The 14025-nt window shown below is 35.9% G+C and overlaps 1 pseudogene; it reads left to right on the forward strand.

Moving 5' to 3' along the window:
• The first annotated feature begins 7425 nt into the window (after positions 1–7425).
• Positions 7426–9901, forward strand: LOC149160450 (L-type lectin-domain containing receptor kinase SIT2 pseudogene; annotated as a pseudogene).
• The last annotated feature ends 4124 nt before the right edge of the window (positions 9902–14025 follow it).

A 14025-nucleotide genomic window follows, 5' to 3' on the forward strand; every position in this document is an offset into this window, starting at 1 on the left:
TTGATTAATTGTGGAGCTGCTAGATTATAGAGCCAAAAAACATACCATAAACTTATGCTTCTTCTTGCTACAGTTGCTCTTAAGATTCTGCATCTCCTTCTTGGGCTAATGTAGACACAGATGAGTTGCTATTTTGGTTATGTTCTCACTCATGTAAACCCTTTAATCTTGCCCTTATGCACTCTATTCACACATGCTGAGGCACTCAAACTCCTTCAAGGGTTACATCAACATGGCTCGATCTCCTTTATTGGCCTTAGACCAAGCCCTAAACCAAACTCAACCTTGCTCTGGTGACACATTGTGTTAGATGATCCAAAATACTTTATTATCATAGGTTATAAAATTGAAATAAAATAATTATTAATTTAAGAAATTAAATTAATAATTATTCTAGAATGATTAATTATTTTAGAGACAATTAGAATTAGTATATTGTTGTAACAAGATATGACTCTCCAAATGAGTCGTATCTTAGGCTCTATTATAGGAGATTAGTTAGCTAGTTGGTTTGAATAGCATTTATTGTAAATGGACACTTGTAAGTGATCCATAATTAGAGGTAGTTAGGACATGGAGCTTATAAATAGCTCATTGCAAGAGTGTTTGGTTGTTCGGGTGTAAACTCTTGCAAAATCAATTATGTAATTGTTTTTTTCTGATTAATAAAATTACGTGTCTGAGGACACTTCTGCCATTACATTGTTGTATTGAAATTAATTCTCAATGTAGTGATGAATGCGTATGTTTTGTGGAAAAAGGTGTGAGAACCTTAATTGACATGTTAAGATCCATTTTACACAAACTGCTCCCTGTGGAAAAATGTCTACCTTTGACACATTGTTGTGTTGATATAAATTCTCAATTTAGTGATCATTGCCTTTGTAGAAAGAATGTATGGATTAATCCAACAAGGCATCAATACGTTTGAATCTTAGTATTTGAGACGGTTCATAAAGCATTGCTGGCGCAGAAAGCTTTACCAATTGGAAGCTGGCTTTGGAGTGCAAGTTCCTGGGTTGACGTGATAGCCTCCTTGCACAAACTTCCTTTGTGCAGTGCCATCATTGCTGGCGGATTTAATGGCATGCCTCATGGACCATCTTCAGCTATTGATTGTGACCTATGTGATGTTATAAGGTATGTTTCCAAAATGGCATATCCCTTTGTTGAAATTCCATTCCATATTAGTATTCTTCTGTCTTATCTTTAGCTTTAATCTTGTGACATCCAATTTATTGCTTTTTGACCTGGCTAAGCATTTTTGTTACACAACTGTGGCACACTTGGGTTCTATATAATACAGCTTGCATTTGAAACAATGTTCAAATCAGATTTATATTGGTTCTCATTAACCCCAACAACAAACATAGGCACATCCTTGCTTGGAGCTGAGATAACAACTTTTTTAGCACCTACCTGTTAGAAATCAACAAAAAAAAATTATTATATGGAGTTCAAATTGTAATTTCCATTGTTGCACATTATACCGTTTGAAATTTACAAAATTAGATATGTTAATAGCCTTTCAAATATTTTTGCATGCACCACAAAAAAAATCATAGAATAGATTGTTCTCCAAAGAAAGTGAAAACAAACATGAGTTGGCCTTTTCAATTTTGTTTTAATCCCATCCACCTGGCTAAGCATTTTTGTTACACAATTGTGGCACAGTTGGGTTCTGTATAGTATAGCATGCATTTGAAACAATGTTCAAATCAGATTTGTATTGGTGCTCATTAACCCCAACAACAAACATAGGCACATCCTTGCTTGGAGTTGAGATAACAAATTTTTTAGCACCTACCTATTAGAAATCAACAAAAAAAATTCATTATATGGAAATTTTAATTTCCATTGTTGCACTTTATGGAAAGGCAGTGCTATCGCCTTTGAACCAGGGCCAGACATGAGGGTTCTGTGAAGCCTGGTATGCATTCCTTTTCCTTTCACATCACCACCTTCTAACATTTTAAACATGATTTCTCTCTTATTTAGATCTACATTTTTCTCTGCAAAGTTGCCTTGCTCTGCAATGTTCTTTGATATCAATAGTGATACGAACTTGTTTTATTTTGGTAATTAAAAGATGTTCTTAATACTTATTACTGATCTAAAACATTTATTACAAAACTGGGGTGGCCAAAGCCAATCCCCCTATTGTGGTTTGGAAGTGGATTTTAAAGCTTTTATGCATGATATTCTAGCCATCTTTACAATGGCATCATATGAATTTCTCCAATATATATTTCTTCCCTGTAACAAAATTGGCCTCCTAATGGTTGGACTGATTTTCTTTCTAGAGACCAGATTGATAGCCTTTAAGATTTTAGTACCTTGGATGGCCCCATCTTGCAACCCATGATAAATATTTTGATAACATAAGAAAACCTTCTTAAATGGATGCAAAACCTTCCTAATGCCTCGGTGCTTTTTGCTTCATTCTTCTCTCTCTATTAGTGTTGTGTTTGCAATGTATGTACTCTGTTTTGTCTCTATTTGTAGGATAGATTCTTTGTCTTTCTCATCTCAGTGGGATACATGCATGATGGGATTCCTCAAGTTGTACAACCTTAATTCCACTTCTTCCTTCCAGTCCTTCATTAAAGATCCATTCTCCAACATTTCATTTTCAGGATTGATGGTCCATTCAGTGTGCTTGTGTTGTGCCTCATAACACATTTTCAACCAAGTATAGACTGGCTAGCTTGGTCATCATGAATGTGAATGAGAGTCTAATGCAGCCTAGTAAAAATATGTCCCAATTCTTTGTTTTAAGTTTCAGGGGAATGGGTTTGTGGGGGATAGATTGGGGATTCTCTTGTTCTTTATTTTGGGTTCCCACATTGCCCCCAGTTTTGAGCAAGGTGCCCATTCTGTCTACCACTCGCTTCTTGGTTGCTCCTCATATCTTCCCCTTTTGGAGGAGATCTTTGCTACCATTTGAGGATGAAAGTGTCTGGCCCTACACATTTTCCTTTCTCGTACATGCCAAATAGATATAAAGAGGTTTTCCCTCTTATACTCAGGACAAGGCTCAAGCAATCAAAGAAAAGCACAAAGCCTAGGGCTTGATAGCTAAAGGAAAGAGGAAGCATGGCATGGTATGAACTTATAAAACTAGGTGGAAAGACACCTTAGAAACGGAACTAAAACTATGAAGCTGCACTAGATAAACAATAGAACCTGCCTTTAAACTCTGAATCTATGAGAGAACTGGGCACGATGATAAACTATCCAAGAATGGATGACCCAAGCCTTTTGGAAGAACTCTATTGCACACTTACTCTGCTCGTTAACCCCAACAAGAAACATAGGCACATCCTTGCTTGGAGCTGAGATAACAACTTTTTTAGCACCTGCTTGGTAGAAATCATCAAAAAAAAATTATTATATGGAGTTCAAATTGTAATTTCCATTGTTGCACTTTATGGAAAGGCAGTGCTATTGCCTTTGAACCAAGGCCGGACATGAGGGTTCTGTGAAGCCTGGTATGCATTCCTTTTCCTTTCACATCAGCACCTTCTAACATTTTAGACATGATTTCTCTCTTATTTAGATCTACATTTTTCTCTGCAAAGTTTCCTTGCTCTGCAATGTTCTTTGATATCAATAGTGATACGAACTTGTTTTATTTTGGTAATTAAAAGATGTTCTTAATACTTATCACTGATCTAAAAAAAATTATTACAAAATTGGGGTGGCCAGAGCCAATCACCCTGTTGTGGTTTGGAAGTGGCTTTTAAAGCTTTTATGCATGATATTCTAGCCATCTTTAGAATGGCATGATATGAATTTCTCCAATATATATTTCTGCCCTGTAGCAAAGTTGGCCTCCTAATGGTTAGACTGATTTGCTTTCTAGAGATCAGATTGATAGCCTTTAAGATTTTAATACCTTGGATTGTCCCATCTTGCAACCCATGACAAGTATTTTGATAACATAAGAAAACCTTCTTAAATGGCTGCAAAACCTTCCCAATGCCTCGGTCCTTTTTGCTTCATTCTTCTCTCTCTATCAGTGTTGTGTTTGCAATGTATGTACTCTGTTTTGTCTCTATTTGTAGGATGGCTTCTTTGTCTTTCTCATCTCATTGGGATACATGCATGATGGGATTCCTCAAGTTGTACAACCTTAATTCCACTTCTTCCTTCTAGTCCTTCATTAGAGCTCCATTCTCCAACATTTCATTTGCAGGATTGATGGTCCATTCAGTGTGCTTGTGTTGTGCCTCATAACACATTTTCAGCCAAGTATAGACTGGCTAGCTTGGTCATCATGAATGTGAATGAGAGTCCAATGCAGCCTAGTAAAAATACGTCCCAATTCTCTGTTTTAAGTTTCAGGGGAATGGGTCTGTGGGGGATACACTGGGGATTCTCCTGTTCTTTATTTTGGGTTCCCACTCTGCCCCCATTTTTTAGCAAGGTGCCCATTCTGTCTACCACTCGCTTCTTGGTTGCTCCTCATATCTTCCTCTTGCTTGGTAGGTTGCTCCTCATATCTTCCTCTTTTGGAGGAGATCTTTGCTACCCTTTGAGGATGAAAGTGTCCGGCCCTACACATTTTCCTTTCTCGTACATGCCAAATAGATATAAAGAGGTTTTCCCTCTTATACTCAGGACAAGGCTCAAGCAATCAAAGAAAAGCACAAAGCCTAGGGCTTGACAGCTAAAGGAAAGAGGAAGCATGGCATGGTCTGAACTTATAAAATTAGGTGGAAAAACACCTTAGAAACGGAACTAAAACTATGAAGCTGCACTGGATAAACAATAGAACCTGCCTTTAAAATCTGAATCTTCGAGAGAACTGGGCACGATGTTAAACTATCCAAGAATGGATGACCCAACCCTTTTGGAAGAACTCTATTGCACACTTACTCAGCACAATGTTAAACTATCCAGGAATGGAAAATCCAACCCTTTTGGAAGAACTTCGTTGCACACTTGATTTAGAATCCAAAGCCAAATAAAAAAGCAGAGGCCATAGAAGTGCACTTTGTAATATCCACAATGCGTAGTCTAACGAGGCCAGGGTTTCGCCTAGAAAATAATAGAAATTCTGGCATAATTTTAAGAAAATTTTGCAAATTTTTTAGGCAATCCGGATTACAGCTATCAACGTCGCCTGCTCCACCAACGTTGGTGATGAGAACCAGATTGAAGTATGAATGACCATTAATGGTGAAACGAATTTCGCCTTTTCTTTGACAAGGTACCCTGAATCAAGAAATTGACACCAATTCAAACCCCATATCAAGAAACTCAAAACAAGTTTTTAATAGAGTACCGCCTCTAGTTCAAAACCCACATCAAGAAACTCTAAACAACGCTAAAGCTAGCAGATACAGACAAAATCCACAAACCTTTTGTATTGAACAGGGACGATTTCAGCCCGAAACTTAGCAATGTGCTGAAAAACAGGCTTCGAGAGATCAAAGTGCTCCAAAGGAGGTAACTGTTGCTCTGCCAATTTTGGCCCCAGTTATGGGACATTGGCTGCAAGCTAGTCTTGGCGCCTTTGACAGAAACAGCGTCAACTTCGCCTGCTCCACCAATGTTGGTGATGAGGACCAGATTGAAGTACGAATGACCATTAATGGTGAAACGAATTCCGCCCTTTCTTTGACAGGGTACCCTGAATCAAGAAGCCAACACCAATTCAAACCCCATATCAAGAAACTCAAAACAAATTTTTAACAAAGCACCCCTCTAGTTCAAAACCCACATCAAGAAACTCTAAACAACACTAAAGCTAGCAGATACAGATAAAATCCACAAACCTTTTGTATTGAACAGGGACGATTCCATATTTTGAGGGCAAAACGATCTGCAAGAAAAACGGCCTATGAGGACCTCATGCAGCGAAGAAAGAGTCCCCTCGTCCTCTGCGGCCCTCGTCCAAACCCTTCTCCCTTCTCTGCAGGTCCCCCGCCCTCCTCTACAACAACTCCACCCTCCTCAACACCCCCGCCCTCCTCTGCATCAAACGCGGATATCCGCGTGTAGGACGGGTTCATTAACATGGTTAGGGTAGAGTTTGGTAGGTAATATAACTGATATATTAACTAATAACTAATATGTTAACCTTTTTTAAGGGTTTTTTAATGCTTTATTACATTTTTTATTAAATTAGACACCTGATTTCTATTCAATCATCTAACAATAGATCTGACGGCTACTATTAGGACAGAAAGGCATTTTGGGGGGTTTATTTCAAAGGGAAACGCCTTACGGCATAATTAATTATTTTTCATTATTAATAATAATATTTGTTTTGAAAAACAACTAGATTAATAGTAGTGATATAAATAATTTAATACTTAATGTCTATTAATATTTATCAACTATTTAATTTATATAATTGTATTAATTGATTTTGATTTTTAATTTTTTTATTATTTAATTTATATCAGATTATTTGAAACCATTTATAGTAAAAAAATATCAATTTAATTAAAAAAAAAAACAACAACATTTTATATAATCATCATTAATTTATATATATATATATATATATATACTTGACATTAATCTTTACATAAAATTATAATTTAAATTAGAAAATAAATAACTAAACCTTAACAATAGACACTCTAACCATTCTAAGATAAATATAATCCTTACATAAAATAACAACTTAAATTAGAAAATAAATAATGAAACCTTAACACTAACACTATAACAATTCTAAGATAAATATCCATTTAGTATCTCATTAGCTGTTTAATCTGTCATTACTCATTACGCAATATTAGCGTGTGGGATTCTGGAGCTCGTCAAATTGTACCGATCCATTAGAAGAGCCTGAGTCAGTCCGAGTGGTTGAGCTAGCGATCATGTCCACAAATTTGATTAATTTCAGTATCTACAAAATTGCGATTACATTGGTTTGATGAAGATACAATTATATCAACATTGCAGGGCCACAAAAATAAAATGATAAAATTGACAAATCTCACCATTATAATTCAATTACGATCTGATTCTCGATATAATCTGTCATTACGGAATATTAGCTTAGCTCATGGTAGGAATCTGTCATTACTGTCATTAGGTAGGAATTTCAAATATGAGGCATTTGTCAAATTTGACCGTATCTAATATTAGCTCGTGGCAATTAGGGTAGGAATTTTAAATACTAAGCATTTTTCAAATTTGACTGTTCTTGCAATTTTAATGGTCGTTTCAATTTTATCACGGAATTTTGACGGGCCGAGAATTTTTTTGTCTGTATTTGACTAGAAAATCATATTTGTTGCGCGCATATTTTCCATGGCAACTTGTAGCTAGGTGAGTCACATGGTCAGTCAGTCAATAAATGCATTTCATGTGCTCCATAATGCCGTAAATTGTACGTTGTCGCATTATGAATTGGATCTTGACCTTCTGGGGCAGAAACGAGCGCCCATGGCTTAGATAAGATAAGATCAGAACAGAAAATCCGTTTATTTTTTGCCCCGGACAATTTTAGCTCAGTAAAAGAATCGACGAATATAAGATCAGATAAGAAAATCCATGTATTTTTTCTGGGGAAGATTTTAGCTCAGATCGGTTCACGATGCTTCCATGGCGCAGTCTCCTCTTCATAGCCTTCAGCTACATCGTCATACCACTTTTTGCTGCACAGGCCGACGAAGAGGCTCACCGACCTACTACTTTCGTCTTCGACGGATTCAATGGAACTCACTTGATCTTGGAGGCGGGGGCTTCAGTCATCGCCTCCAATTCTGTGCTCGCAGTCACAAACCAATCGGAATTCATGCTTGGCCGTGCGCTGTATCCAATTCCTGTGCAGATGAAAAGCAACGATACCGTTTCCTCCTTCAGCACTACCTTCGTTTTCTCCATTGTGCATCCTCCATCTGACGCAGGCGGACATGGATTGGCCTTCGTTATGACGCCTTACACATCTCCCATGGGCGCTCTGCCTGCCCAGCATCTGGGCTTACTTAACCTCACCAGCAACGGGCAGCCCTACAATTACTTGTTCGCAGTGGAGTTCGATACTACCTGGAATGTGGAATTCAATGACCCCGATGGCAACCACGTGGGCGTAGACATCAACAACCTCGTCTCAGTCGAGGCCATGACCGCCGGCTATTGGAATGGCGTGCAATTTCATAATTTGAGTCTCAAGAGCGGACAGAACATACAGGCGTGGATCGATTACGATCAACTTCAAACCCGCCTCAACGTTTGCATCACAGTGGCTGGCTTGCCCAGGCCGCAGAGGCCGTTGATATCTCTGAAAATAGATCTGCGCAGCGTTCTGCAAGAGAAGATGTTCGTCGGCTTTTCAGCGGCCACGGGGAACTTTATTGAAGACCATTATGTTCTCGCGTGGAGCTTTACTACCCAAGGCACCGCGCCGCTCCTCAATATGTCGCGTCTCCCTTCCTTTACGCACATGTATTCCAGACATCCGAGGCGGGGACTCATAGCCGGCATCACCGCGGCCACACTGGTTCTCTTCCTGCTGTTGGTTGCCGCCGTGTTTTTCAAAAGAGCGAAGGACAGAGAAACGATCGAAGCCCCATAGAATTACTTACAAAGAGCTGAGCATCGCCACGAGCAGGTTCTGTGACGAAAACATTTTGGGGCACGGCGGTTTCGGCAAGGTTTACAAGGGCGTTCTTCCGAGCAGTGGCCAAGAAGTCGCAGTGAAATGCATAACGAAGGAGTTCACCGAAGGAATGAAGGGGTTCGTGGCAGAGATCTCGAGCATGGGGCGCCTACAGCACCGGAATCTCGTTCAGCTCCGGGGCTGGTGCCGGAAGCATATGCAGTTATTCATTGTTTACGACTACATGCCCAACGGTAGCCTGGATAAACACATATTCGGGAATCCGACATCAGTACTGCCTTGGCATCGGCGATACGCGATCCTAAAGGGCGTGGCCGCGGGGCTGCTTTATCTGCACGAGCAATGGGAGAAGCGGGTCATCCACAGAGACATTAAGTCAAGCAATGTGCTACTGGATTCGGAGCTGAACGGGCGGCTTGGAGACTTCGGGCTCGCTCGGCTGTATGATCACAGCGAGATTCCGGAGACGACTCATGTGGTGGGAACGCTAGGGTACATAGCGCCGGAGCTGATACACACGGGGAAAGCCACGCCCAGCTCGGATGTGTTCAGCTTCGGGGTTCTGCTGTTGGAGGTAGCATGCGGGAAGAAGCCCGCTGATCCATCGAAGGATGCCAAGCCGATGGTTTTGGTGGACTGGGTGTGGAAGCTTTACACGGAGGGGAGGCTGATGGAGGCATCGGATCCAAAGCTAGGTCAGGCATATGATATGGGCGATATAGAGAAGGTGCTGAAATTGGGGTTGTTGTGTTGTCATCCAGAGCCACAAAGAAGGCCGGGCATCCGCCATGTTTGCCAAATACTAGAAGGCGAATCTCCTCTTCCTGATCTTCGCATAGCTTCGTTTAACGCGAGTACTATTGGTTGTTACCCCAGAAGAGGCCTATCTAAATATGGAGGTGAGAACTCTCGGGAGGAATCGTCAAGCCGAAGCTGGTCAGAAGGAAGGCACGATTCGGCCTCCGACAACTCTTCATCGTTCGAGCAAGGTCGGATTAATAAGTTTCACGGGAACGCTTCCTCTGGACGTGTAGATTCGAACGGGAAAATTGAAATTTTGTAAGCTGCTTTGTCAGTTGTCAGCAATGCAATTGCAGTCTATGCTGTCTTTTGTAATTAGAATGGAATAGTTTTATTTGTGGTCATGGTAGGCTGGGAATCGGATTAACGAGGGCCCGGGTATAAGCATGGGGCTCTCTATTGAATAAATAGGGCATAATCCTTATCTTTATCTCGAATTTGTATATATATATATGAATGAGGTACTGTGTACACCATTTTAATTTTGAGTAATTAAAAATAATAAAATGAAATTAATATTTATAATTCCTAAAAAAATCTGCATTATCTATTTGTGCAAACTATATGTATGAGCATGGAGATTTGGCCTATTTAGGCTACAAATTAAGAAAAATTAATACTTTCAATGTAGTTCTATATTATAAATGTGGTAAGGAAGTATAGTACTTGTTATTTAAGTATAAATTATATTCTAAAAAAAATGTATATAATTTAATATATGAAGTAGAAAATTTGTATTTTTATTTAAATATCACTAATTAGTTAATATATGAAGTAGAAAATTTGTATTTTTATTTAAATATCACTAATTAAAACAATGTTTAGTCATACTATATATTATAAAGTCATTTTAATAAATCATAAATGTAATTAATTATTTATTTTCTTATTATTATTTGTGCTTCAATGTTACTCGTCTTGATGTCCTTCTAGATAATTAATTAGCATGGTTTATTTAAATGTGTTAATTGATGTCTTTTTAGATAATTAATTGTCATGGTTTATTTAAATATGTTTATACATTAAGAGATAAAATAAGACTAAAAGCTAGATAATTAATTGGCATGGTTTATTTAAATGTGTTAATTGATGTCTTTTTAGATAATTAATTGTCATGGTTTATTTAAATATGTTTATACATTAAGAGATAGAATAAGACTAAAAGCATATGGTAACATCACAATAGTTGTTGTTTTCTTTCGACCAGGACTATATTGGTGTACTATTGAATTCAACCATTTTATTACCATTTTATTGTCTTCTCATCCACGTTCAACAATGTCCTAAAGGAATTAGAAATAAAGCTTCGTTGCTCGTCTGAAATCATATCATCCATCGAATAATATGACAAGGCATTACGCTATATAATGAATAACCATCTGAAATATTGCAGCACTAGGTTTCAAAATAAAACGAAGATATAATTAGTTTGATGCAAGCATAATTTTCACTATTAAGTGTCAACAAATACTCAGGTTTCACGCTTCCAACATTAAATTCAAAATAGATCATACCTCTAGGAAATATGGTAATGTCTCTTATATAAAGAATATCGATGTCTGACATTAAAAAAAATACAAAATAAGAATATAGAAAAAGTACAGGAGGAAACAAAATTACCATATGAAGTATATAATTTTTTTTGGAAAACTATAATAAAATTTGAAAAATTGACAAATGCCTCAAAAAACTTAACAAGAGAGCTCCAAGGGTTAGCTCAACTGGTCAAATAAGTGCCTTGCCATTTGGGAGGTCACAGGGGCAATTCTCCCCGAAGCCTTTAGGGTTAGGCCTAGCTATTGACCTCGGAGCTTAATACCCTTGATCTCAGATATTTCTGTGGACATAGTGCGAGTATCCATGAACCTAACCCGAAATCAATGCATTCTCATTACAATACATTCTCACATCTTAAAATAAGAGTTCCTTGACATGTTAAAGAGGAAAATGAGTATGCGGGACCTCACACTCAAGAGCGGGTTGTGTAGTGACATAAAATTGAAGATGTGCACAAAAAAAAATCAATAGTCTATAGTTTGAAAGTCAATCTAAATTAGGATGCAGGCTAAACAAATTCTCAATTATGATATTATGCTTGACGATGATCAAGGAATCTCAATGGTTTTGTTTGATTTCGGTTTCACTAAATACAACCTTTATAGCTCTTATCTAGTGAAGCATTCATCTTTTGCTTGAAATTTTTCTTTGTAATACAATTTACAAAATAATATCCAAAATTATAGTTTTTTCGTGAAATTTCTCTTTGTAATACAATTTACAAAATAATATCCAAAATCAAAACTAATAACTAATAGAACAATAGAATAAATTAAAGTTCAATGTGTATATGTATTGATCTTTATCTTTGATTTTAATAGTTTTAAAAATATAAATTTTAGATATTATATATAATTATATATATATATATATAATTTTGAAATTATATCTATATTTATTATTTTAAATATTTTTTTTTGAAAGAAAATTCCTTTATTTTATTAAAGCGCTGTAAGAAGGGAAAAAGATTCTAGAGTTCCATTCTTATTTGTAAGAAAGAAAATTGTTAAATTAACATATGTTTTTTTATGATTTCAATGTTTCTAAATCAACTTCTATATATACTCTTTAGTTATAAATATTTATAACCTTAAATATTTATAACCTAACCTAAACAGTAATTATGATACTTATAACTTACATTTAAAAAAATATATAATTTTTTATTTGTAATTATTGATTTTAAAATATTTATAACCTTAAATATTTATAACCTAACCTAAACAGTAATTATGATACTTATAACTTACATTTAAAAAAATATATAATTTTTTATTTGTAATTATTGATTTTAACTTTTTAAGAACTATGTATTTAATATTATTCTTTTACTTTAAATACGATTGAACAACGAAAGAAATTCAATGTTCTTAGAAAGTTCAAAGCTCATTTTCTTGAAATTCACTTTTAAAACAAATATAAAGTTATTAACAAAATGCTATTTGATACATATCATCTGAATGAGATATATCACAATTCTTTTTCTCAAATTATCATAAAAAACTAAATATACACAAAGATGAACCACAAAAAAAACTTAAAAAATTTACCATAAAATAAGTTATATATATTTAATAATATATATACGTAATATCAATGCAGCGGGCTCCACTGATTTAATGACCTATGATGGCCTTCTCAAAGTAATCCCAATGACAAAACTTTTTGAACATGTCATTGGAAAAGTCCTCCAAAGGTACCCTCCTCTGAGACCTCGTGTATAAATTACCTATAAAATATTCCTACAATCATGACTGTATTTATGGCCTGCCTCTATATGGAAGCCAATCAGCTTTCCAATTTACTATCAATACCCTTGCTTTTAACTCTAAATAATGCTTCTTGTTTTCAACTCTAAATAATGCTTTTTAAAAGTAATTATAGTTTTTTTTAATTATTGCTAAGATTAAAAATTTTCATAATATTCTTTCAGCCTTTTATAAAATTCGATTATAAAAGCTTTGATATTTTCCACAAAATCATAATCATGGTCATGCTGGCAAAGTTGAGAGAGAGAAATACACTCGTAAATAACATCAAGGACATAACATAAATCTATCAATCAAGACTAAGTCCTCTCAGAGATCTCTCATCATGTTCAATGAAACAAACTTCTCCTAAAGTAGAAGATAATAAGCATTCGAAACTTTATTACATTTATATTTTTCAAATAGATGCTATATAGAATGTGCCCGTCTCACATTCACAACTTTAACCATATCCCTATAAAAAAAATTAGTTACTTTTATCTCTATAGATTACTTGATCGTATGATATAGAATAACCTCCACACATTTCACAATTCCAATATAATAATCAGGGCTCTAAAGTAAAGTTTAGGTGATATGTCATGTTGCAATCTACATGTGGTGTAGTTTTTTAAGGAAATTATTGAATGGGTTTTTATTTGTTTTTAATATGATTTTTTTTGGGATTTTTTAGTATTGGAATTTGGTGAAAATTTGAAGGTGAAATTTTGATTTGTGTTATTTGAATTAGTTTTTTTGATTTTATATATATATATATATATATATATGAATTCAACACCCTGAAAAACCCTTGCGACACTTCTTCGAATGTGTAGGGATTACCCATCAAACTTATGATTTCATTATACCAAAAAAAACCCACCAAAAAAACTTCCAAAAAATATCGAAAAAAACAACTTGATTTCTTATATTTTTGATACAGTCATAATACTTTGCATTTTATGTTTTTTCCAATGGAAAAATCGTAATTTTATTCATATTGAGTAAAATTACATGTTGTAGATGCTGAAACAACATATGCTTTATCAAAACTTGTCCTGATGGAACAGGATCTAAAAAAATAATTTACTGTCTATCTATGCTTTCCTACCTTTCTTTTTTTCCACTTTCCGCCAACCTTCATTGTTGGGTGTGGCTGTTACAATAGACATTTGTGCTTCATTTGTGGCAGTCGGGGTTTCTTTTTCAGAATCTGAGCTTTCTGTAGAGTGTGCTCGCTTGCTGCCACCAATTTCTTGCCCTGGGATGAGTTGCTCACTTTGCTGCTGTGGATTGGTTGTCTTTGGAACTATTGCAGACCAAATCTGATTT

This window comes from Pinus tabuliformis, chromosome 5_2 (assembly GCF_031772625.1).
Source record: "Pinus tabuliformis cultivar Carrire ecotype Pingquan chromosome 5_2, CPIR1, whole genome shotgun sequence".
NCBI classification, from domain to species: domain Eukaryota; kingdom Viridiplantae; phylum Streptophyta; class Pinopsida; order Pinales; family Pinaceae; genus Pinus; species Pinus tabuliformis.